This window comes from Neofelis nebulosa, chromosome 7 (assembly GCF_028018385.1).
Source record: "Neofelis nebulosa isolate mNeoNeb1 chromosome 7, mNeoNeb1.pri, whole genome shotgun sequence".
Lineage (NCBI taxonomy): Eukaryota > Metazoa > Chordata > Mammalia > Carnivora > Felidae > Neofelis > Neofelis nebulosa.
In genome coordinates, this window is record NC_080788.1 from 81175247 (window position 1) to 81198339 (window position 23093).

General features: G+C 39.5%; 1 long non-coding RNA gene across 1 annotated transcript; it reads right to left on the reverse strand.

The window, feature by feature from the left end:
* Positions 1 to 17471: 17471 nt before the first annotated feature.
* LOC131518234 (uncharacterized) lies at positions 17472 to 19879 on the reverse strand. Its single transcript, XR_009264964.1, has 3 exons — positions 19756 to 19879; positions 18429 to 18541; positions 17472 to 17782 (listed from the first exon to the last, which is right to left on the reverse strand). It is a non-coding gene; the product is annotated as an uncharacterized LOC131518234 (long non-coding RNA).
* Between the last annotated feature and the right edge of the window lie 3214 nt (positions 19880 to 23093).

The following is a 23093-nucleotide window of genomic DNA, read 5'->3' on the forward strand; positions in this document are numbered from 1 at the left end:
GGAAATTTAAAAAGTAAAATGCATAACCACTGATGTTTAGTAACTTTCTTTATAAAGAAGTTTCTTGAACATATTTCAGTAGGTAAGTATTTTTCTGTCATAATGTTAAATAAGATCAGGGTCACCTGGCTGCTCAGTCAGTAGAGCATGTGACTCTTGATCTCAGGGTTGTAAGTGTTTGTTTGTTTTCAGGGTTGTAAGTTTGAACCCCATGTTGGGTGTAGAGATCTCTTAAAAAAATAAAATCTTGGGGGTGCCTGGATGACTCAGTCAGCTAAGCCTCCGATTTCAGCTCAGGTAATAATCTTGTGGTTTGTGAGTTTGAGCCCCTCGTTGGGCTCTGTGCTGACAGCTCAGAGTCTGGAGCCTATTTCGGATTCTGTGTCTCCCTCTCTCTCTCTGCCTCTCCTCTACTTGTGCTCTGTCTCTCTTTCTCAAAAAATGAATAAACATTAAATATAAACTTTTTTATACAAAATCTTTTTTAAAATGTTAAGTAAGATCGTATATATGAATTCAAATCTCATAATTCTTTATTTTTTTTATTTTCAAAAGGTATATTTGGTTTTTTTCTTTTAAAGTTTATTTATTTATTTTAGGAGAGAGAAAAAAAGTGCATGTGAGTGGAGGAGGGGCAAAGAGAGAGGGAGAGAGAGAATCTCAAGCATGTTTCTTGCTGCCAGTGCAGAGGCTGACACAGGGCTCAAACTCATGAACCTCAAGATAATGATCTGAGCTGAAATCAAGAGCTGGACACTCAACCCACTAAGCCACCCAGATGCCCCCTCAGAAGGTATATTTGGGGTTTCTAATAACAACTTATGAATTTGAAATAAATAGAAGTGGGGCGCCTGGGTGGCTCAGTCAGTTAAGCCTCCGACTTCGGCTCAGGTCATGATCTCGCGCTCCGTGGGTTCGAGCCCCGCGTCGGGCTCCGGGGTGACAGCTCAGAGCCTGGAGCCTGTTTCGGATTCTGTGTCTCCCTCTCTCTGACCCTCCCCTATTCATGCTCTGTCTCTCTCTGTCTCAAAAATAAATAAACGTTAACAAAAAATTTAAAAAAAAAAGAAAGAAATAGAAGTAATGCATACAACAAAAGTAGAAAACACTTTAAAATAATCAATATTTTTAAAGAAATAAGAGAAGATTATATATATATATATCCATGAAATAAGAACAGGAAGCCATGAAAAGAAGAACATGAGAGAATTTCCTAGAAATTAAGCCAATTTTTTTTTTTTTAAGTAATCTCTATGTCCAACATGGGGCTCAAACTCACAACACCAAAATCAAGAGTTGCATATTCTACCAACTGAGCCAGCCAGATGCCCCTCAAATTTAAAAATTTTAATAGTAGGATAGGCAAATAAATCTGGGCAAATCTCCCAGAAGATATTCCAGAGGGAACAGAGAAAACCAAGGAGGAGAAAATTCTCAAAGATATAACACAAGAAACTTTCTCAGAACAGAGGCACATGAATCTCTAGGAGAAAAAAAGGTCTACATCATGTATGAAGAAAGACTCTTACCAAGGTTCATTGTGAAATTTTAAAACACCAGGATTAAAAAAAAAAAAAAAAATTATTCAGTAGTTACCCAGGAGTGTAGCAATGCCTTCAACATTGTCAAAGAAAATTATTTTCAACTAAAAATTGTATACCTATTCTATCAATTAAATGTAAGGTTAAATTAAAGTCAATTGAAACACGCAAGAATTTAAAATTTTTCCTCCTATAATCTGCTAGGAAGGTAGTAGATAATATTCAGCAACATGGGAGAAAGAGTAAGATATGGATTTCAGAAAGCAAAGATTCCAACACATGAGGACAATGAAGGGAAATCCAGGTTAACAGCTATGCAGCAGACTAGAAAGCAACTAGTCTAGATGGAAATGAGAGGAAAGATGGCTTTAGCAGGTATATCTCAGAGTGGGAGCTTGAACTAGTGTTTAGAATTTAGAATTGTGTTTCAATATATTGTTTTATAATTGATAAGTATGTGACCAAAAAAAATAGTAATGAATACATAGAAAATTAGAAATTTTTAAATGAAACATTAACCCCAAGGAAAATAAAAAGTTGAATGAAAAAGGAATCTACTTGTTTCTGTAGTCAACAATGACTTTATAAAATCATGATTTTCATAAATTTCATTACTGGATTAACAGTATTATATAATTATTTGGGGAGTATGAAGGGAAGAAAAGAGGCAGAGGAAAGTATAAAAGAATTAAAATCTCCATCCCATTATAAAAAATCAATAGATAGTATCAAAATATTAAAACTTGAGAATGGTAGGAGATGCGGGAGGGTCAGAAACTGGTAATTTTCTTATAAAAGCTTTGAGTTCACTTTGAGGGCATTGGTGCATGGGTTAATGCATTACCTTAATAAAAACATAATTTGATTTTCCAAAAAGTGACTAAACTGCGGAAATAGTCCGGTGTGGTGACACAATGGGAGGCAAGAAACTGAGGTCTAATCCCAGCTCTGCCAACTCCAAAAAACTGCGGCCAAGTCTCTTTACTTTAGTTTCCTTATTTAAAGCCAGGGCTTTAAATATTTCTCTCAATTTTACACTTACATGCTCAAATCTGCCCATCTTCAGTGAGGCTATTTCTTGTGTCTCCTTTACAATGATTCATCGGCTAATCACAAAAACTCCCAAGTGAACAGCTTCTTTTCCAGGATCCTAAACAGCCAGAAATAAATACATTCTTCTCTGACCCAGAGACTTTACATGCTAGAGAACTACAAGAAATACAGCATTACCAGGTAAGAAGAATGCAGTGTTCTGACAAGATCTTAATTGACTCACTAAGTTATGGAGATTTTAGGCAACAATTTACCCTGTTCTTAAATTTTAAAAGTAGTTGCCATAGCAACTCCTAGACACAGCATATGGTATGTCTGGTACCTCCAAGATAACAGAGCAGATTCTTGATGAATTTTCCTTACAATATGTTGTGAACTTCTTGTACTTTTTAGTGTTTCAGTGGGCAATGTTATAAGGTGCTAGTATTTGTTATTATCTATTTATTTGGGAGCCTATCTTAAAGCATTTTTCATTCGGAAAAACCAAACTTTCAATGCTTCTTATATCCGTTAATATCTTTTCTTCATTAAAAAAAAAAAAACTACAAACTAGTAGAAAAATAATCAAATGAATAGGTAATCATAAAAAAATGTAGAGAATAAATCATATAGAAAATGTCCTATTCACTTATAGGGAAAGGAAGAAAAATTGGAAAATTAAGCTAGATACTATTTTCCACTTATCAAATTGGAGGAATAGCACAAATTTAAATTGGTACTGCCATTTTGGTAGGTAATTTAGTATTATAAATCCAAAGCTTTTAAGATGTTCTTGACATTTGACCTTGGAATTTCCCCACTACTGGTCTATCCTAATGATTTTTTTTAATACCCAAGATCTCAGTGGAAGAATTATTTGTAATAGTTAAAAATTAGAAATAATCTTAATACACAGTAAGAGGAGATTTAAAATTAAAAATTATGTAAGCATTCTCCTCTTATCAGGCATTTAGATTTGATGTAATGTTTTCATAGTACACATTTTACTACTGTAAGCTACGATGTATTTTTATTGTAAGTTAGGGCACTATTATAAACTATAGCACATATAAGTACTATGTATACATATATTAAATAAAAAAACAGGTTCTTAAAGAATACTGACAAAACATAAATGTCAATTTATACTGTATATGTAATATACTGTATGCAGGCAACCATAGAAGAAAGCACAGAAAGATACACACCCCCCAAAATAAAGTGACTGTAGTGGACCCCCTAAAATGATCCCCAGTGAGTCCTGCCCTTGTATCATCCCCTATCCTTGAATGCAGACAGAACTGATCACTTGCTTCTAACCAATAGAATATGGCAAAGGCGATGGATGCAATGGCACTCTCATGATTATGTTACATTATATAAGACTCCATTTTAGCAGACTGAAAAAGAGAAAGATTATCCTGCTGGCTTTGAAAATTCAAGCTGCCATGTGGCAAGGAACTGTGGGCAGCCTTTAGGAACTACAAGCAGTTTCTAGAGCCTGAAGGGAACCTCCCGCCAAAAGTCAGTAAGAAGCCGGGGCCTTCAAGTCCTACAGCGGCAAAGAAGTGAATTCTGCCAACAATGTGAATGAGTCTGGAAGCAGATTCTGCTCTAGAAGGACTTCCAGATGAGAACACAACCCAGCCAGCACTTGGATTCCAGCCTGGTGAGACCCTGAAGTAGAGAACCCAGCTATGCTGTGCCAGCATTTCTAACCTACAGAAACTGTGAGGTAATAAATGTGCGTTGTTGTTCTAAGCTGCTTTGGTGGTAATTTATTATGCAGCATGGAAAACCAATAGAGTGGCTGTCTCTAGAAAGTAGCCTTTTTTTTAATAATAATTTTCCTTTCTTATTTGTACTTTGTTACATTTTCTAAAATGTTATAATAAAAATTTCATTGCTTTTAAAATCAAAAGATGTTATTTTCAACAAATCATCTGGAAACAAAAAGTTAAGTATGCTCTGCAAATTTTTAACTGGTTTTGAATTTGGCAAAAGAACATTTTTTAAAGTGTACAATGAAAATATAGCACCAAGATTACCCCAGATTTCTATTTTTTAAATGATCTTAACAGAATATTTTATTTAAATCATGTTAACATAGACTGTTTCTGAAATTTTAAGCTTTCTATATTTAATAATGCCTGCTGGGAGAAAAAAAAAAAGAAATCATACTTTTAAATTTTTCTTTCCAATTTTGACCATGATTTAAAATGGAAAAAGTTATGTTGATTGTGGCTAAATGTTCTCATTTTTATAGGCCATTATGCACTTTAAATTCACTGTTGGCATTTTAATTTCATTTTACAAAATAAATCCCAACTGACAACAGAATAAAGCAAATTCTAAGTCAACTAAGCGAAAAAGTGTCACTGCAAACAGAAAGAACTTTGCAAACTGAAGCAACATTTCATATGGCTCCTGAACCTAAATTTCCAAAGTTTCAACAGGAAAAAAAAGTGTGTATGTGTGTGTTGGGGGGTAAGTATTGACAAATGAGACTATCTCCACAACTTACTGTCTACAACATGACATTACTATTCAACTGTGTGCGTTAACATAAATTTACTATTGTAGGAAGTTTTTGCCCAAGGAGATGAAAATTGCAATAACTGTAGCTTGTTTCAGGAACTTGCCAAAATTCCATTTATCTGACCGCTAGACTGCCCAACTTACTATCATTAGAATAAAATATCTGCTTCTCAAGACAATGGGTAATGTGATTAAGCTCCTCATATGACTATTTACCTTAAAGATTTGCTTGCTGTATTTATTAACATGAAACTGTTATATCATGAGTTTTTCCCAGGCCTGATGGAACATTAAAATCTATCTTAAATCAAACCCATAAAACTTCATAAATAAACCACTGTTACTCTCTCCCTGAGACATATTTCTAAGTCTTTGTTAAGATAGTAATCTCCCATACTGCAGTAAACACAAACATGACTTTGCTTTATCAACAGGCTATTTTGATAGCATTTTATGGAGTCGATATTCAACAATCTTTGCAGTTCCATAAAAATACAGTAGAAATATGCTCACCATAGTGGCTTAGCCATCCACAAGGAAAGAGTGCTCCTCAAAGGCCCCTTAAGCCTCTTCTTTAAAAGTCTCCAAGATAATAGTGTGGACGTAAGTCCACTCTGGGTTTAAACCTCAATTCTTTTCTTTCTTTTTAATTTCCTTAAATGGTGAGTTTATTTTGACTCCTCTGATTATGAAACCCTTTTTAGGAATTCTATGATTATCAGATCAGATTTGCAAAATTTTGCCCTGGAAAACCTGACTAATTACTAACAATAATTACTATTTATCTTTGTTCTTTTTTTGTTGTGAGAGAAAAGTAATAGAGAAGAAAAAGGGCATAGGTCCATGATAAGACCATTCATTGAGCTGTCCTGGGAATGGAGAATTTCTGAAAATTTCTTCTCAGACTGGTGTCCTTTGGACAAACTCTACCCTTGGTCAACTATGAAAACATCATGGGAATTCCCTTTAGTCCTGAGAAGTCCCTGAGATTCTGGTTCTGAGTCAGATTTCCTCTTACCCTTTCCCCCTTTCCATCCATTAGGAACTAGAAGTTGAGTTTTTAGTTGGTGTTAAAAAAAAAAAAAAAAAAAGCTTTTTTCCACCTTTCTGTGTAGAGGGAAAAAAAACAAAAAACAGTTCTTCCCTACTGTTTTTCTTTCCTGTGTGTCTTCTTTACTAGTCTGACAGAATACTTCTGACACTTCTGGTCACCAAGCATCTGGAGGTTTTTCCCCCACACTAAACAATTCTCTGCAACACCAGCTAGGTGTTTTACAGTGTAACTGAATTCTGACATTGTCAACCCAGAGATAGCGTCAGGTTTCACAGGTCAACGGCTCAGAGCCATAAGACCGTCCCCCCATTCCTCCCCCAGCCCAACATACACATATACACAAGTGCGCGCGCGCGCGCGCGCACACACACACACACACACACACACACACACACACATCAGATGCCAATTGCAAGCTCTGGTTCACCCCTGTGCTTCTGACCTACCAGCTGTAGATCGGAGCTTCCACAAACCCCCTCCTTGGGTTCAATTAATTTGCTACAATGGTTCACAGAACTCAGAGAAACATTTACTTACTACAGGGGCCAAGAGCAGCCAGCCCCAAGCTGAACCACTTTGGCATGAAAATCACTGAGCCAAAGGCAATTGAGACCCTACAGACCCAAAAGAAATTTTGCTTCTCCCTTAACTATATAGAAGGATCTAAATTGGGGTCTTTTTCAGAATAAGAGTTACTAGCAGAGATAAATTTTATCTGAGTGACCCATCTGTATGGCAGGGCAAACATCTAATTACCAAACATCTGCTTTTCTTATTACCCTATTAATTACATTCCTTTCCTCTGAAGTCCCAGACCCTTTAGTTCAGAATGATGTATATACCTCATTTTGCTTATCTTTGGAATTTTCACACCTGTGTAGATTTCCCTTATGTACACTATTAAATTTGATTTTCTCCTGCTAATCTGTCTTATGCCAATTTGATTCTTGGTTCAGGGAGAAGAACCCTTGCAGAGGACAGAAATTCTTGACCCTGACTGTATGTTTACCAGTTTATTAAAGGATATGATAAAAGATACAGATGAAGAGCTCGATGAAGAGATACATAGGGCAATCTCTGGGAGGGTCCTAAGTCCAAGAGCTTTTGACCCTGTGGGCTTGGGGTGTATCCTCCTGCAGGAGTTGATGTGTTTACCAGCCTGGAAGTTCTTCAAACCCCATACTTTGGGGATTTTATGGATGCTTCATCATGTAGGCATTATCAGTCATGAACTCCATTTTCAGCCTTATTTCCTTCCCAAAGGAATGGGGGGAATGAGACTGAAAATTCCAAGCTTCTAATTACGGCTTGGTCTTTGTGATGACCATCCCTCATTCAGGAGCTATTCAGGAGTCCACCCAGTCACGTCATTAGAACAAAACACTTTCCTATCCCCAGGAAATTACAGACATTTTAGGAGCTCTGTGTCAGTGACAGAAGTCAGAGACTAATATTAAAACAAGAGATATTCCTAGTGTTCTTATCACTTAGGAAATCACAAAGGTCTCAGGAGCTCTGTGCCAGGAACTGGGGGCAGAGACCAATATATATTTTCTATTATATCACAGTTGGAGACAGCATGGCTATTGGACTAGGGATCTAATTCACAAAATACATGAGCAGCAATTTTGACTGTTCCCAGATGCTCATGGATTAGACTCAGCCTAAATCTATGTCATCTATTCTGGGCTGGACTCCTCAGGTGCATTTATGCTACATCTCAAATTCTTCTGCTTAAGTAATATAATTTCACCAATATAGAATTTATAGTGGCCACTTTGGTAAGCTTTAGAGATCAATAAAATTGCTCACTGAATAAACATCATAGAACAAAACAAGAACAAAATACTAAGTGCCCATGGTCTGCATGTTTTTAGTGGTCTGAGGAAGCATGCCAAAGAAATTCATATTCCAGAATTGCTTTATTAAGAGATTGCTTAGCCAAAGCAAAATAAAAATTTGAAGAACCTAAAACTAGCTCTCTTCAAGACACCTCAAATCTCACCTTGAAGTGAAAGATTTTTATCTATTCTTCATCACCGGTTCTATGCTCCTACATATCATTCTGTTTCTATCTCTCCTTCTGACCTACATCCCCTTTTTTCTGGCCAGACAGTATAATGCCCAAAGCTCAATTACCTCTTAAAATTAATCCTCCCACAGGAAAATCCCTCATAGTTGATTAGATGGCCTTATATCATTTTAACCTCATTAGCCCTATGGGGCACCAGTTTCAAAGCTACCAAGCTGTTAGGTAGTTGAATGTTGTCCCTCTCCCCCAATACCATCAAAATAGCCTATTAATAAAACACAGCTGACTTTATTGTAGTAAGGAAAATCATTTTAAGTGATGAGCCCTTGTCAAAGACTTCCCAAAGCCTAAACAAGATGGAAAAACATTTACAGAAGAATTTAGTAGTACAGTTTTAGGAACATAAACTTTAGAGTTCCCAGATCTATAACAATTGGTTTATATATTTGTGAGAACCTCTGATGCAAAACAAAAGGGCTAATGAGGTTAAAACTGTCACCAGCAAGACCCCTAGTCACTCCCCTTCTTCATAGCAATGTTAACCTCATCTTCTAGAGGCAAAAACAGGAAGAGATCCAGAGGCCTACACTAGTTTGAGCTCCACCACCACCAACTCACACCTGGGCAAACGGATAATGGAGTGTCCAACCATTACCTCTACCTCATTATAACGTTAAAATCTTCACCTAGGGGAGGCAACACAAAAATAACACAGGTTTTTTTAACATAACATAGGATGCATGTATAGGCATGTTTTCTAAGTATGCCTGTGCAACCTTATGCCTACCGTTACATGAAATGACAAAACTACACTTTCTGAATATTTATCCGAACCCTAAATAAAAGGAACCCACTCACTCCCCCTTGAGGAGTCCCAGCTTTGAAAGGTTTTCCCATGATCTATTTATTTGTTACAAATAAAGTTTCCTTTGTATGATGACACTTGGTGCAGTCTCTACCTGTAACTCACCAAGGCATGAACTCATGTTAGCTCAGTTACAGCATGTTTTAGCAAAATAGAAGCATATGATGACACAGCAGAAGACCCTGAGCCAAAGCTAGCCATTACATTTCTAATGTTCAGGCATCAGCAAGATAGACCTAACTTAAATCTGAAGATAGAATTAAAAAAAAATTTTTTTTAATTTTTTTTTCAACGTTTTTTATTTATTTTTGGGACAGAGAGAGACAGAGCATGAATGGGGGAGGGGCAGAGAGAGAGGGAGACACAGAATCGGAAACAGGCTCCAGGCTCCGAGCCATCAGCCCAGAGCCTGACGCGGGGCTCGAACTCACGGACCGCGAGATCGTGACCTGGCTGAAGTCGGACGCTTAACCGACTGCGCCACCCAGGCGCCCCTAGAATTAAAAAAATTTTTATTGAATAAGAGAACTCAGTATAATTGAATCAACATGTTTGCCTATATATGATATATATTCTAGGAGTAGGAATTTTAGATGCTGAGCAAAATTATCTGTACATGGGATGTAAAGGTTCTTCATAAGCCAGCTCATGTAATTATTATGGGAAAGTAAACGGATGAATACATAAATAGCCACAATGAGCTAAGCACTACAGGTGCACAAAGATGGTGCTTCAAGGTCCTAAATGAAAGAGTTTAGGAAAATAGGCATTTCCTTCTCTGGTGCCCATTTTCTTTAGAAGATGCTTATACAAAAGTTTTCTTGGAAGATTAAAAAAAGAAAGATGTTCCTTTTGTTGTTGTTGTTGTTTATTTATTTTGAGAGAGAGAGAGAATCCCAAGCAGGCTTAGCACAGAGCAAGACACAGAGCTCGATCTCACAACTGTGAGATCATGACCTGAGCTGAACTCAAGAGTGAGATGCTTAACAGAGACACTCAGATGCCCCCCAAAATTGTCTTTGATAATCGGAAAAAGAGCTTTCAGTTCTTCTAAAAAAGTGAACTAGTAACCAATCAACCCTGGGAAAATTAAAGAAGCAAAAATAGGAAAACTAATAAAAATAAGAGGTAGATGAGGAAACAAGAAGAAATGGTAGGGTAAAAGGTAGTTGTGAACTAGGTGGAGAAGTGTGATTGTAGCCTGGGGCAGAGAGCAGTGAGGAGGCCCAGAAAGGCAAGTTTAGGAAGATGTGTCAAACTCAGCCAGACAAAGGAATCCATGTCTTAGAAGAAACACACTATACTCCATTGGGGGGGGGGGGCGGGGGGGGGGGGGGAAGGCCAGCGGTTTTAAATGCTAGGAAGGGGAGAGGGAGGTTAAGCTAATTAAGAATTGAAAAGAAGAGCACCTGGGTGGCTCAGTCCGGCCTCCAACTTCAGCTCAGATCACGATCTCACGGTTCTTGAGTCCAAGACCTGCATCCAGCTGTCTGCTTGTCAGCTCAGAGCCTGCTTTGGATCCTGTCTCCCTCTCTCTCTGCCCCTCCCCTGCTCTTGCATGCTCTCTCTCTTTCAAAAATAAACATTAAAAAAAAAAAAAAACAAATTATATGTATATTTTTAAAAAGAATTGAAAAAATCTTTTAGTTTATAAACTGTGGGGAAGCAAAATAATAAAGGATAGAAGGAACTCTACCCTTCTGAGTTCTTGGCTGAGATCCCCCCCCCCCCCACCGCTGCCTTGTAAAAAAAAGATTAACAGAAGAAAAACAAACAAGTTGAATAGCATGTATGCCTCCTGTATTCATGGAAGAGACTTAGGAAAACTGAGTAACTCTCTGTAATGGCCCAAGCCATCACCTTTAATGCCTTCTTCATCTAAAGACTAAAGAAGATGTTGGGTGGAAGGGGAAGGCCAGTAATGGGAGGTTATCAGGAAAAGCACAGTAAACAAGTGTATGGTTGTTATATAGACTTTTAAGTCTCTGCCTTCTCATTGGTAAGAGTTTCTAAAGATTTAGTATCCTCCTCTTCCTGGTACTGAGAAGGAGACACCCTTACAAATAGAGATTTCCCTTATAAATGTAAATTTCCCTCACAAAAAGTCAACTTCTACTCTGTTTTCAGGAATATTCCTGTGTCTGCTGTTTCTTAAAAATAATCAGCTCAAAATAATCCTTATGTCAAAGAAGAGTATTTTGGAATGGCATATTCTGCTCCTCTTCAATATAATTGGTTAAAACAAGCTCCTTTGTTTATCAGTCAAGAGAGTCCTCAATCAGGTCTAGTTATTGCAAGCAGGAAGGGCGGGGCAGGGGTGGGGTGTGGTGGGGTGAGAGGGTGGTCTCTCAATCTGCACGTCTTTTATCAGCTTCAGATAGTTAGAACCAGTCAGAGATGAAACACTATAGTCAGTCAAGTTAATGGTAGAAAAGCCATTGTAATTATGTACAGGAGCCCCACAAAGATGTGAGACTCCAAAAAGACAGCCAGGCAGTTGAGCTGTATATACCATCCTGAGCTAAGGAAAAGGAGAGGGGGTAAGAAGGCAGATCACAGGAAGATGAGACAAGGAAATATTTGGTAAAGAAAATTTGCCCTGCGACACAGGTGAGTCTCTTGGTAGTTACCCGTGTTATCTCTGGTAACAGTGCTCCTCCTGATATAGGCTCTCTTTCTAACGTAAATTTCCCTTGCAAGAGAGTAACTTCTGCTCTGTTTTCAGAGACTCTTCTGTTGTCTGCAATGTTGTTAGCAAACGCAAACCTGTGTGTGCACCCGGTGTGCATTAAGCCCGTGTCTTGACACATTGGTTTTGAAGCTAAGAAAACTTTAGTGTTAGAAGGGCACCCCAATGAGAAGGTGGGGATCATTCCTAAAGCTGCCTTGCCCTGATGAGCCTAGGGATCACTTATATGTTTGGGGAAGGAGGTAAATACATAGGAAGAGGGTGAGGAATGTGTCTTGAAACCTTGTGGGCGGTGGGGTGCAGTCTGTGGTCTTTGAAACAATCTGGAGGTATGCATTCTTCCAGATTGTTAAATACCTCCAGGACCTGGTAGGTTAGATCATTTTAAGACCAATGTTATCATCTGTTTCCCATCAGATTCTTATAATCAATGTGCAACCAAGGGGTAGAGTCAAAGGGCAACGTTAACAGGGCTTAATTAACATAAAAAACATGATTAAGTCGGGAACAAAACAGAACTTGGAACTAAGTTAATAATGTAACTAATACACTATAGTGCTGCTTATGCTTTCAAAAGAGGTCCCAGTGGTGGGGTTTGGGGATGCTGGTGGGGGTTCAGAACCCACAGGCGGGAAAGAATTCTTGAAGACATCTTTGGTGCAAAAAAGGTGGGATTTTATTAAAGCACAGGGACACGACCCATGGGCAAAAAGAGCTGCACTGGGGTTGTGAAGAGCGACTGATTATATACCTTCAGGGTGGGAGGGTGGGAGGGACAGCGTAAGTCTCTAAGGAATTTTGGAAGCAAGGTTTCCAGGACCTTGAGGTGCTAGGTGTTGTTAGGAAAATGCCATTTATTACTATTCAATAAAACCTCAGTCTTGAGACCCTTCAGAGGTATATCAGAGGCCATATACTTGGAGTATATAATTGCCAACATATACTTGGGGGTTAAAGATGAAGGAGGTTTACAAAGGAATTTTTATGTGTTAAGGAGACTCACAGGATCCTGGGGAGGGTCAGGATAATGTTAAGGCAAGATTCCCTTTTGCCCCTGGCAAGGTGTTATCACTGAGGCAGCTGAACTCCTAGAGGAAGGTCACTCTGACCGTTTCAAGGATTTGTCAGTGGACTGTAGGCAGTATGGGAATTTAATTTTTCATTTGCCTTTGTTTCCCACATCACCATGGCAAGCACTTAAACTTCCTTACATCTATCTTGATGAGGGTGATATTAGGGCTCCAGGAAATGGAGTCTATAGATTTCTGTAGATTAGTCTATGGATAAGATTGCCTTTTTCTTGCAGTTTCCTAAGTTATCTGTAAACTGAAGGAGACTCCTGTCTTGGATGACTGTGATCTCCGTCAGTCAACAGTTTGTTTTCTTTCCTTTCCCCTGTTCTTGGGTAGCCAAGAGTGCCCGAGGAATATCACACATGTCCCACCTTGAAGGGGGAGGGGGCGGTTGCTGTTAGCCTGTGCTTTGCTCTCAGCTTGACCCATGCTCCTTCATCACCAGGAACCAAGCATACAGCCTCAGTTTCTCAAAATAATCCTTATGCCAGAAAGTGTATTTTGGGGTGTCCTATTCTGCTCCCTTTCAGCTCAAAGGCCAGAATATTGAGACAGCTAAGGACGTCAACCAACACATTGAGGCGCCCGGATTGGGTGGAAGGGTGGAGGCCAGCAGCTCGGGGTGGGGTGAAAGAATTCACCAAGGCAGAACAAAGGAGACACAAGTCTATGGAAAACACTGGAAGGGAGCAGCAGGCAGTACAGCAAAAGACTGTCTGCCAGGAGACAGTGGTGGAGAACTTTGGTTAAAGCCAGGAATAAGGAGGTATGGGAACATATGGAATTTTCCTGTTTTCGTACCTGTACCCAGTTTTGTTTTGTTTTGTTTTAAATGTCTATTTTTGAGAAAGAGAGACAGAGCACAAGTGAGGGATGGGCAGAGAGAGGGAGACACAGGCAGGCTGAAACAGGCTCCAGGTTCTAAGCTGTCAGCACAGAACCCAACATGGGGCTCGAACTCATAGACCTTAGATCGTGACCTGAGCCAAAGTCAGACACTTAACCAACCGAGCCACCCAGGTATCCCAGTACCTGTGCCTAGTTGTAAGCAGCTCATTGATCAGCTAGGGCCTACGGATACTTTGAGGTGGGTCACTTGATGAGCCTGTTTGCATTCAGATCACTGTGGGCCCTTTTACTTTATTCAGGTTTCCATTGCTCAAGCCCGTTGCCTAAAACTGGCCTCTACAATATAGTTAAAGTGGCAATATTGGGAAAGACATAAGAACATAAATACAATAAATAAACTTAAATCAATAAACTTAAAGAGATAATAAATAAATAAATTTAAAGAGATAAGGTGATAGATAATACCAAACAAGAACAACAAGTTATTTTTTAAAAAGAACTACATCAATACCTTAAAAGTGAACACTAGAGGGGCGCCTGGGTGGCTCAGTCGGTTAAGCGTCCGACTTCAGCTCAGGTCACGATCTCGTGGTCCATGGGTTCGAGCCCCGCGTCGGGCTCTGTGCTGACAGCTCAGAGCCTGGAGCCTGCTTCGGATTCTGTGTCTCCCTCTCTCTCTGACCCTCCCCGTTCATGCTCTGTCTCTCTCTGTCTCAAAAATAAATAAAACGTTAAAAAAAAAAAAAAAGTGAACACTAGAGATTTACCAAAAGTATGACCAACATTAGCTCCTTAACAGTCAATTCCATCAGAGGGGGAATAACAGATGTAAGCACATTATTTTACTTCTCATCCAGTCACAGTGTGGTGTTAAGGATAATCGAGTTGGGAACTAAAATTTTGAAACAATTAGAATTGTGGGTCACAAACAGGATTGAGAGATTCTGTTTAGATCCTTTCTATTTCCCACTCCCTGTGTACCTTTAAAAAAAAAAGAAAAGAACGGGAAAGGAAAGGAAAGGAAAGGAAAGGAAAGGAAAGGAAAGGAAAGGAAAGAAAAAGAAAGAAAGAAAACCCAAAAGACTCACTGATGTGATGGGGAGGGGGCAGGGATTTTCTTCTAGTCTTCAAAGGTTGTTGCAGCTACTCTATAATTAAATTGGTATGAGACAGATTAACAGGAAAAAACTCAAATTTAATCTCATATGCATGGGAACCCCATAGTCAAGAGAGATTTAAAGACAAAAAAGTAGAACGAGATACATATGCCATCATGACCTAAGGAACGGGTTAAGGGTCTGGGGTTGCAAAGGGCAAGAGTGCAATACACAGGGCAAAAAGAAGAGTAGAAATTTGGTAATTGGATGTTTGCCCTGCCATACAGATAGGTCAGTCAGATTATCTCTGGTAATAATTCTTACTCTGGGTAACACCCCCAATTTAGATTCTTCAAGGTAGCTAAGAGAGGGGCAAAAGTTTCTCTTCAGGCTCCAGGGTCTCAAATGCTTTCTGCTCAAAATTGTCCACATGCTAAAGTGGAACATTTTGGGTAGACTTGTTCTAAACCTCTCAACTGACATCTATCTGGTGGGGTTGGGGGGGAAGACTCTAGAATAGAAACTTTTGTTTTCCATATTTTCTACATTGAAAGCATAACGCTTTTGTAAGAAAAGAAAATTTTAGAAAAACAATCAGGGTTTCTTCTCCTCTCTTGGAAATGAGAGAAACCATTTAGTTGTAACAGTCTATTGATCACAGATTTTATCTAAACCTGCTGTCGCTACAAATCAATGCCAAGTGAGCAATAAGTAATATTTCCCCATGCCCATATTTGATTTCTACAATTACATCCATCCAAACCAATATTCACACATTACAATGCACTAATGTTAAGAAGGCCTTTGCTTTTTTTGTATTTTTTTTTAATTTTTTTTAACGTTTATTTATTTTTGAGACAGAGAGAGACAGAGGATGAATGGGGGAGGGTCAGAGAGAGGGAGACACAGAATCCGAAACAGGCTCCAGGCTCTGAGCTGTCAGCACAGAGCCCGACGCGGGGCTCCAACTCACGGACCGCGAGATCATGACCTGAGCCGAAGTCGGCTCCTTAACGGACTGAGCCACCCAGGCGCCCATTTGTTTTATTTTTTTTTTTTTAATTTTTTTTTCAACGTTTTTTATTTATTTTTGGGACAGAGAGAGACAGAGCATGAACGGGGGAGGGGCAGAGAGAGAGGGAGACACAGAATCGGAAACAGGCTCCAGGCTCCGAGCCATCAGCCCAGAGCCTGACGCGGGGCTCGAACTCACGGACCGCGAGATCGTGACCTGGCTGAAATCAGACGCTTAACCGACTGCGCCACCCAGGCGCCCCTTGTTTTATTTTTTGAATTGAACTCTCAGTATGTGCTCCACTCTACATAAATGATCCGTAACAAAACCACACAATGCCTCTATATATAACTTCCTTTCAGATATGGTTTGAAATGACTATGGTTGTTATTAGTGGAAAACACCAATAGGATTGTCCAAGGAAAATCTAGAGAGATATATAACAAATAAATCAAGAGTATTACATAGGAAAAACTGTAGGTCTAATGACTCTGAACCACAATATACATGATGTTCAGGATTCTTTCTTTCTTTTTTAATGTTTATTTATTTATTTTTGAGAGAGAGAGAGAGAGAGAGAGAGCGAGCAAGCTGGGGAGGAGCAGAGAGAAAGGGAGAAAGGATCCCAAGCAGGCTCTGCTCTGTCAGCACAGAGCCTGACACAGGGCCTGAACCCATGTATCATGAGATCATGACCCAGACCAAAATCAAGAGTCAGATGCTCACCTGACTGAGCCACCCAGGCGCTCTTCAGGATTCTTTCTTTAAAAAGCTTCTGATTCTCATGCAAATAATATGGATGTTGATAAACAGCTAAACAGCAATATTGAACTACACCTTCTCTTTTCACCCTCCAATCTGGACATCTTTCAGTGTTCCCTATCTTAGTGACTGACATCACCATCCCTTCAAGACTAGAAGTCATCTATGACCCTTCTTGCCACCCCCATATCTAACCTATCCCCAAGTCTTGCAGGTTTGTCTCCCGCATATTTCTCACATCTGCCCATTACTGTCTCCACGGCCACCATTCTAGAGCAGGCTGTTACTGCCTCTGACCTGGACTACTGCAACTGTCTAATTTGGCTCAAGGAATCCACTGATTCATTCTTCAACCCATCCTCCAAACTGCAACCAGAGAGGATTTTTTTAAACTTTTTTTAATGTTTATTTTTGAGAGAGAGACAGAGTGCTAGTGGGGGAGGGGCAGACAGAGAGAGACACAGAATCCAAAGCAGGCTCCAGGCTCCGAGCTGTCAGCACAGAGCCTGATGGAGGGCTCAAACTCATGAACCTTGAGATCATAACGTGAGCCGAAGTCAGACGCTGAACAGTCTGAGCCACCCAGGAGCCCCGAGGATTTTTTATCTGATTCAAATATGATATGGCCCATCTCCTCCACATCTTACTGTCAAAACAAACAAAAAACACTTAAGCTAAAAACTTAAAAACCAGGGGCGCCTGGGTGGCTCAGTCGGTTAAGCAGCCGACTTCAGCTCACGTCATGATCTCACGGTCTGTGAGTTCGAGCCCCGCATTGGGCTCTGTGCTGACAGCTCAGAGCCTGGAGCCTGTTTCAGATTCTGTGTCTCCCTCTCTCTGACCCTCCCCCATTCATGCTCAGTTTCTCTCTGTCTCAAAAATAAATAAACGTTAAAAAAAAATTTTTTTTTTTTAAATAAAAACTTAAAAACCAAATATTTTCTTGCCAGGCAAGGAAACAAGAAATCCTGGCTGGGGCCAGGCACTCAAAAGTACCAGAAAGAACACACAGTGTTCCTACTAATTAGGCATCAAAAGCTAGCACTGTGGATTGGATAAAATGAGTCAATAGGTCTTTACATAATTGGTTAAAACAAGTAGACCCATTCTTTGTTCATCATTAATCAGAAAAGAGTCTTCAGTTAGATCCAGTAAGGGTCTTATGTCCTGGGGTGGTGGGGAGTGGGTGTCACTCAAATTCATGGTCCTTTATCAGCTTCACCTGCTTAGAATAGCTGTGACGAGGGGCGCCTGGGTGGCTCAGTCGGTTAAGCCTCCAACTTCGGCTCAGGTCATGACCTCGCGGTCCGTGAGTTCAAGCCCCGCGTCGGGCTCTGTGCTGACAGCTCAGAGCCTGGAGCCTGTTTCAGATTCTGTGTCTCCCTCTCTCTGACCCTCCCCCGTTCATGCTCTGTCTCTCTCTGTCTCAAAAATAAATAAACGTTAAAAAAAAAATTAAAAAAAAAGAATAGCTGTGACGAAACATAAAAGTCAATTTTAATATCTCCTATGCAAGTACTGCTATTTGAAGAAAATTTTCCTTTCACATTACTCCTTCATTCCCACTCCTAGTATTGCAGGCTTCTCATTATTCTATGATCTCATCATTTTACTTCCCCAGCCCCGTCATTGTGCTCTTTAAGCCCTGCCCACACTGGGCTTGTCTTCTCTCTCAGATGCCTTGTACTCTTCCCTCTTACTGTGCTGGTAAATACTGTTCTCATCACGCCACTACCCCTTTAGCTTAGTGAAGCTGGCATTCTTAAAATCTCAGCCCAACTGTCATTTCCTTCCAGTTTTCCCTGGCTCTCCACTGCAGGTAAGACTCTTCCATTATACACCTGCCAACAAAACTTGTTTTTTGTTCCTCAGGATACTTACCTCAGCTTATTTGATTCTTGGGTTTAGTTAATTAACATCTGTCTCCTCTCCTTGACTGACAACAGGGATTGGTTGCATTTTCTTTTGCTCACCATTGTGTCCACCAGTATCTTCTAAAATGCCAAACAGAATTGGTGTTTTAAAAAGTGATGCTCATTATTTCTTGAATGAGTGAATGAATGAATTGACAGAGGGATGAATGAATCTATACTAGCTGGAGTTTGGGACCACAAGCCAACAGAAGTAAGAAAATTTTTATGAAAGCCTTAGCTTGTTCTTATTGTCATAAGGTTTAATTATGAAGATTTGAAGAAATTAAATCTGTAGTTTATTTTTTTATTTTTTTATTTTTTTATAAAATTTTTAAAAATGTTTTATTTATTTTTAAGACAGAGAGACAGAGCATGAGTGGGGAGGGGCAGAGAGAGAGGGAGACACAGAATCTGAAGCAGGCTCCAGGCTCTGAGCTGTCAGCACAGAGCCCAACATAGGGCTGAAACTCACGAACTGTGAGATCATGACCTGAGCCAAAGTTGGATGCTTAACCAACTGAACCACTCAGGTGCCCCTTAAATCTGTAGTTTAAATAAAGTATTTGGTAAGATAGGAAAGGAAATGAGGAGAAAAAAAGAAAAGACACACAGTCTTCAATTATTTCCTTAAAGCAGCCATTAACTTAGACTCTTGATAAATCACTCTTGGACCATCCTACCACCTATATTACCTTATGCCATCATTCTAAGTCACACCCTCAGGCACACAATGATTATACTTCAGTCTATAGCACCAGCCTAAATTCCCAATTTAATTATTTGTTGTCAGTTGATGTCACAATTTAGTGTTAATTAAATGTAGCTCTTTTTGTCCTTGTGCCTTTTGTTTCTAATAGCTGTAGAACCAAAGCCTATTCTCTAAAAACAGTTTCATGTAAATATGCTTTCATTAATTTAGTGATTATCTGATGCAAATAGACTTAAGAGAGAAAAGGGATGCCTGAAGGCATGTATAAGAACTAATGAGTGACGCTAAACCAACTGTAAAATAATTGAAGCTCAAAATGCTGTCCAAGTTTATAAAATATTTCCTTTGGAGAAGTATGTTATTATAGGAGGAAGTTAGAATATATACTTTATTAATCTATCATCTTCTAATACTTACTATTGTTATACTTGGACACATTTTAGAAATTGCATTACTATTACACATGACAGATTAAACCCAAGTTTATTCCAACTCTCTTGTGAATGGCAGTGTTTTAGTCCATTTGGGCTGCTGTAATAATGTATCACACTGAGTAGCTTCTAAGCAACACAACTTTATTTCTCACAGTTACGGAGAATGGAACTCCTGAGATCAGGGTGCTAGCCTGGTCAGGTGAAGGTCCTCATCCTCTTGCAGACCTCTCTTTGTGTCCTCACATGGCTGAAGGGGCTAGGGAGCTCTGTGGGGTATCTTTTGTAAAATCACAAATCCCATTCATGAAGGCTCTACCCTCATGACCTAACCATCTCCCAAAAGCCCACCTCCAAATACCATCATATTGGGCATTATGATTTCAACATATAAATTTGGGGGAGAGGGGGACACAAACATTCAGACCACAGCAAACAGTGAAGGAAGACAGCACACAAAGGCAAAAAGAACAGAAGAGCTAGACAAAAGTCTGGAAGCTGGAAAGAGATTACCAGCTGGCAGAGATTACCGTTTAGGGAAGTTAAACCTAGAGAACTCTGGTCTTGGGTCATCCATCAGATGCTGCTAAGGGCAGAGGTGCCATAAATAAAACAGAGAAACTAACTAAAACTATATATGACATGGTAATACCCAGAACTCCCTTCCCCCATTTGACTTCCAGAACACTGGCAGCCAACTTTATAACCTCCAAGGCAAAAAACTGAAAGAAAGCGATCCACCCAAAAGAGATAATCTATAGAAACTGTCACTTGAGGACCCTTCAAAGAAAGGATCTACATACTCCCTACCACTCTACACCAGGCAGTAAACTAACTCAAAATTTAGAACATCCTGTCAGCATTAAAGGGCATCATTCTCAAATGTGGACAACCAAGGTTTATTTGTCAAAATGCTGTCTCTCTTTCAAGGTCCTCTCAATGTCACTTTTTCCATAAAGATTCTCCCTGAGTCATCAGTTTATATGGCATTAACTATAACCTATCTTGGGTGCCTGGGTGGATCAGTCGGTTAAGTGTCTGACTCATCGTTTTGGCTCAGGTCATGATCTCACAGTTCGTGAGTTTGAGCCCCGTGTCGGGTTGAGCCCCATCTCAGGTTCTGGGCTGACAGCTTGGATCCTGGACCCTGCTTTCAATTATATGTGTCTCTCTCTCTGTCCCTCTCCCACTTGTTCTCTGTGTCTCTCAAAAATAAACATTAAGAATAAAACCTCGTCATGCAGTTATCCTACATGCTTTAACACTTGTTAGATGTATGCTCTCCTTGACTGCAGGTACATATCCACATATCCAGTTATTTCCTAAACAGATACTTAGATACCCCTATTTTCCTCACACTTCACATTTCCAAAACTGAGCTCGTCATCCTGCCTTCCAAACCAGTGTTTCCTGTCTCACCAAAAGGCACTTCAACTACCCAATTACCTCAGTCAGAAATCTAGCCTCTTATCTACTACTTCCTATACAATCTTTCAACAAATTCTGCTCTTTCAACTTTTCCTATGTATCTCAAATCTCTATCTTTACTCCCTTACTGAAAACACTTCAGTGGTTTCCCAACTACCTTAGAATAGAATCCAAACTCCTTAGAAAAACTGTTGATACCCTGCACAGTCTGACTTCTGCTTTTCTTTCCAGTTTCAAACACCCTACACTCTCTAGAAAAAAAAACTTTGCAAGACTTTTCCCCTCCGCTTGCAGTGCCTTTCCTTCCAGTCCTCTGACTAACTCCTCATCCCTTAGGTCTCAGAGAGGACTTCCCTAACAAAGTAGGTCAGGTACCCCTGTTATCCTTTTGCATGATAACCCATACATTCCCTTCATAGCATTTATAGTTAGTAGATAATATGTATACTATAAGGTTATTTGTTTAATATATACTCTATCTATGACTCTGTAAACTCCATGAAAGCAAGACAATAGATGTTTTGCCTGCTATTGTATTCCTAGCACAAAGCCTGGTCTATAATGGGCACTTAAATATTTTTTCAATAAACAACTGAATATTTATTGGATGAAAAATATTGATTTTTAACTTACTTGAAAGCCCAATGCTGGTGGATACAGGAATGGAAAACATAATCACACAGGAGAGCCATTATCAAAATTGAATCTTTAACACATGGCAACAGAATGGATGTGAAAGATACATTGCAAGAAAGAATGAAAGATGGATCTTAGGTCTGCTGATGATTCAGACCTAAGTGACTGGGGAAAGGAGAGGGCTACTCTAATAATAGGAAAGTTAGAAAGAGGGTTGTTTGGATAAAGAGATGGTGAATTTGAGTTTAGAAATGTGGAGTTGGAAGAGCTAATTCCATTAAGGTTGAAATCGCAAGTGTGTAATTGGGAACGTAGGTCCATAACTCTGAAAAGAGGATGTGATTAGAGTTAAAACCATTTTGGAGTCTTTTTAGTGGAGACGATATTCCATCTACAGCTCTTTCAGGCAGGTGTATACTCTCAGTGCATCCTGCACTTAGCTTTTGTAAATCTTCTCACACTTGTAAAGCTTGTTCAATGCTGGTCTTTCTCTACTTGATTGTAAGTTTCATGAGGACAGTATTGCTCTATCCTTAGGAAGGGAAACACTAGATTCCCTACAGTGTAGGGATTCTGGGAACAGGTAGTCAGGAAAACCAACCTTCAGGTTGCTGAATGAAAAAATGTTCCTTTTTCCAATGGCAGTAATGACAGCCACACTAGAGGAATTTCCATAACACAGTGGCCCAGCATTTTCCACCAAAGAAATGAACAAATTCTTTTAAATCACACAGTTGGCTAGTAGCACAGTTGTAATTAAGATTTATGGTTCTCTCGGGGCGCCTGGGTGGCTCAGTCGGTTAAGCATCTGACTTTGGCACAGGTCATGATCTCACGGTTTTTGAGTTCAAGCCCCGCATTGGGCTCTATGCTAACAGCTCAGAGCCTGCAGCCTGCTTCAGATTCTGTGTCTCCCTCTCTCTCTCCCCCTCCCCTGCTCATGCTCTGTTTCTCTCTGTCTCTCAATAATAAATAAACGTTAGAAAAAGATTTATGGTTCTCAAGCCAATAGCCTATCTCTCGTGTACAATTGCAACATGCATTTCTACTAAATATCTACCTCAATCTACCATAATGTGAAACAGATTATCCCACTATCTCAGGTATATTATGGATATAAATTTGTCAATTTTAGTGTTGTTTTAAAGCTTTGAGATACAATTTGATATTTAGAATCCTAGACAGGCTTAAACTTTGAAAGTATCCACCCATCCAGTGATTTGCTGGTTTCTTCTTTCTCTATACTTATTCACAAAGATTTATGTCTTGCCAACATCATTAAAATTAGTTCTGAATCCAAGTTGCAGACTATTTGATTATGTTATGTAAATACCACTCAAAGAACTTTCCCAGAAGTTTTAAACACCAGGGGCAATAGATAATCTTATGACTATTACAGCTGCTATTTACAGATAATATGGCAATGCTG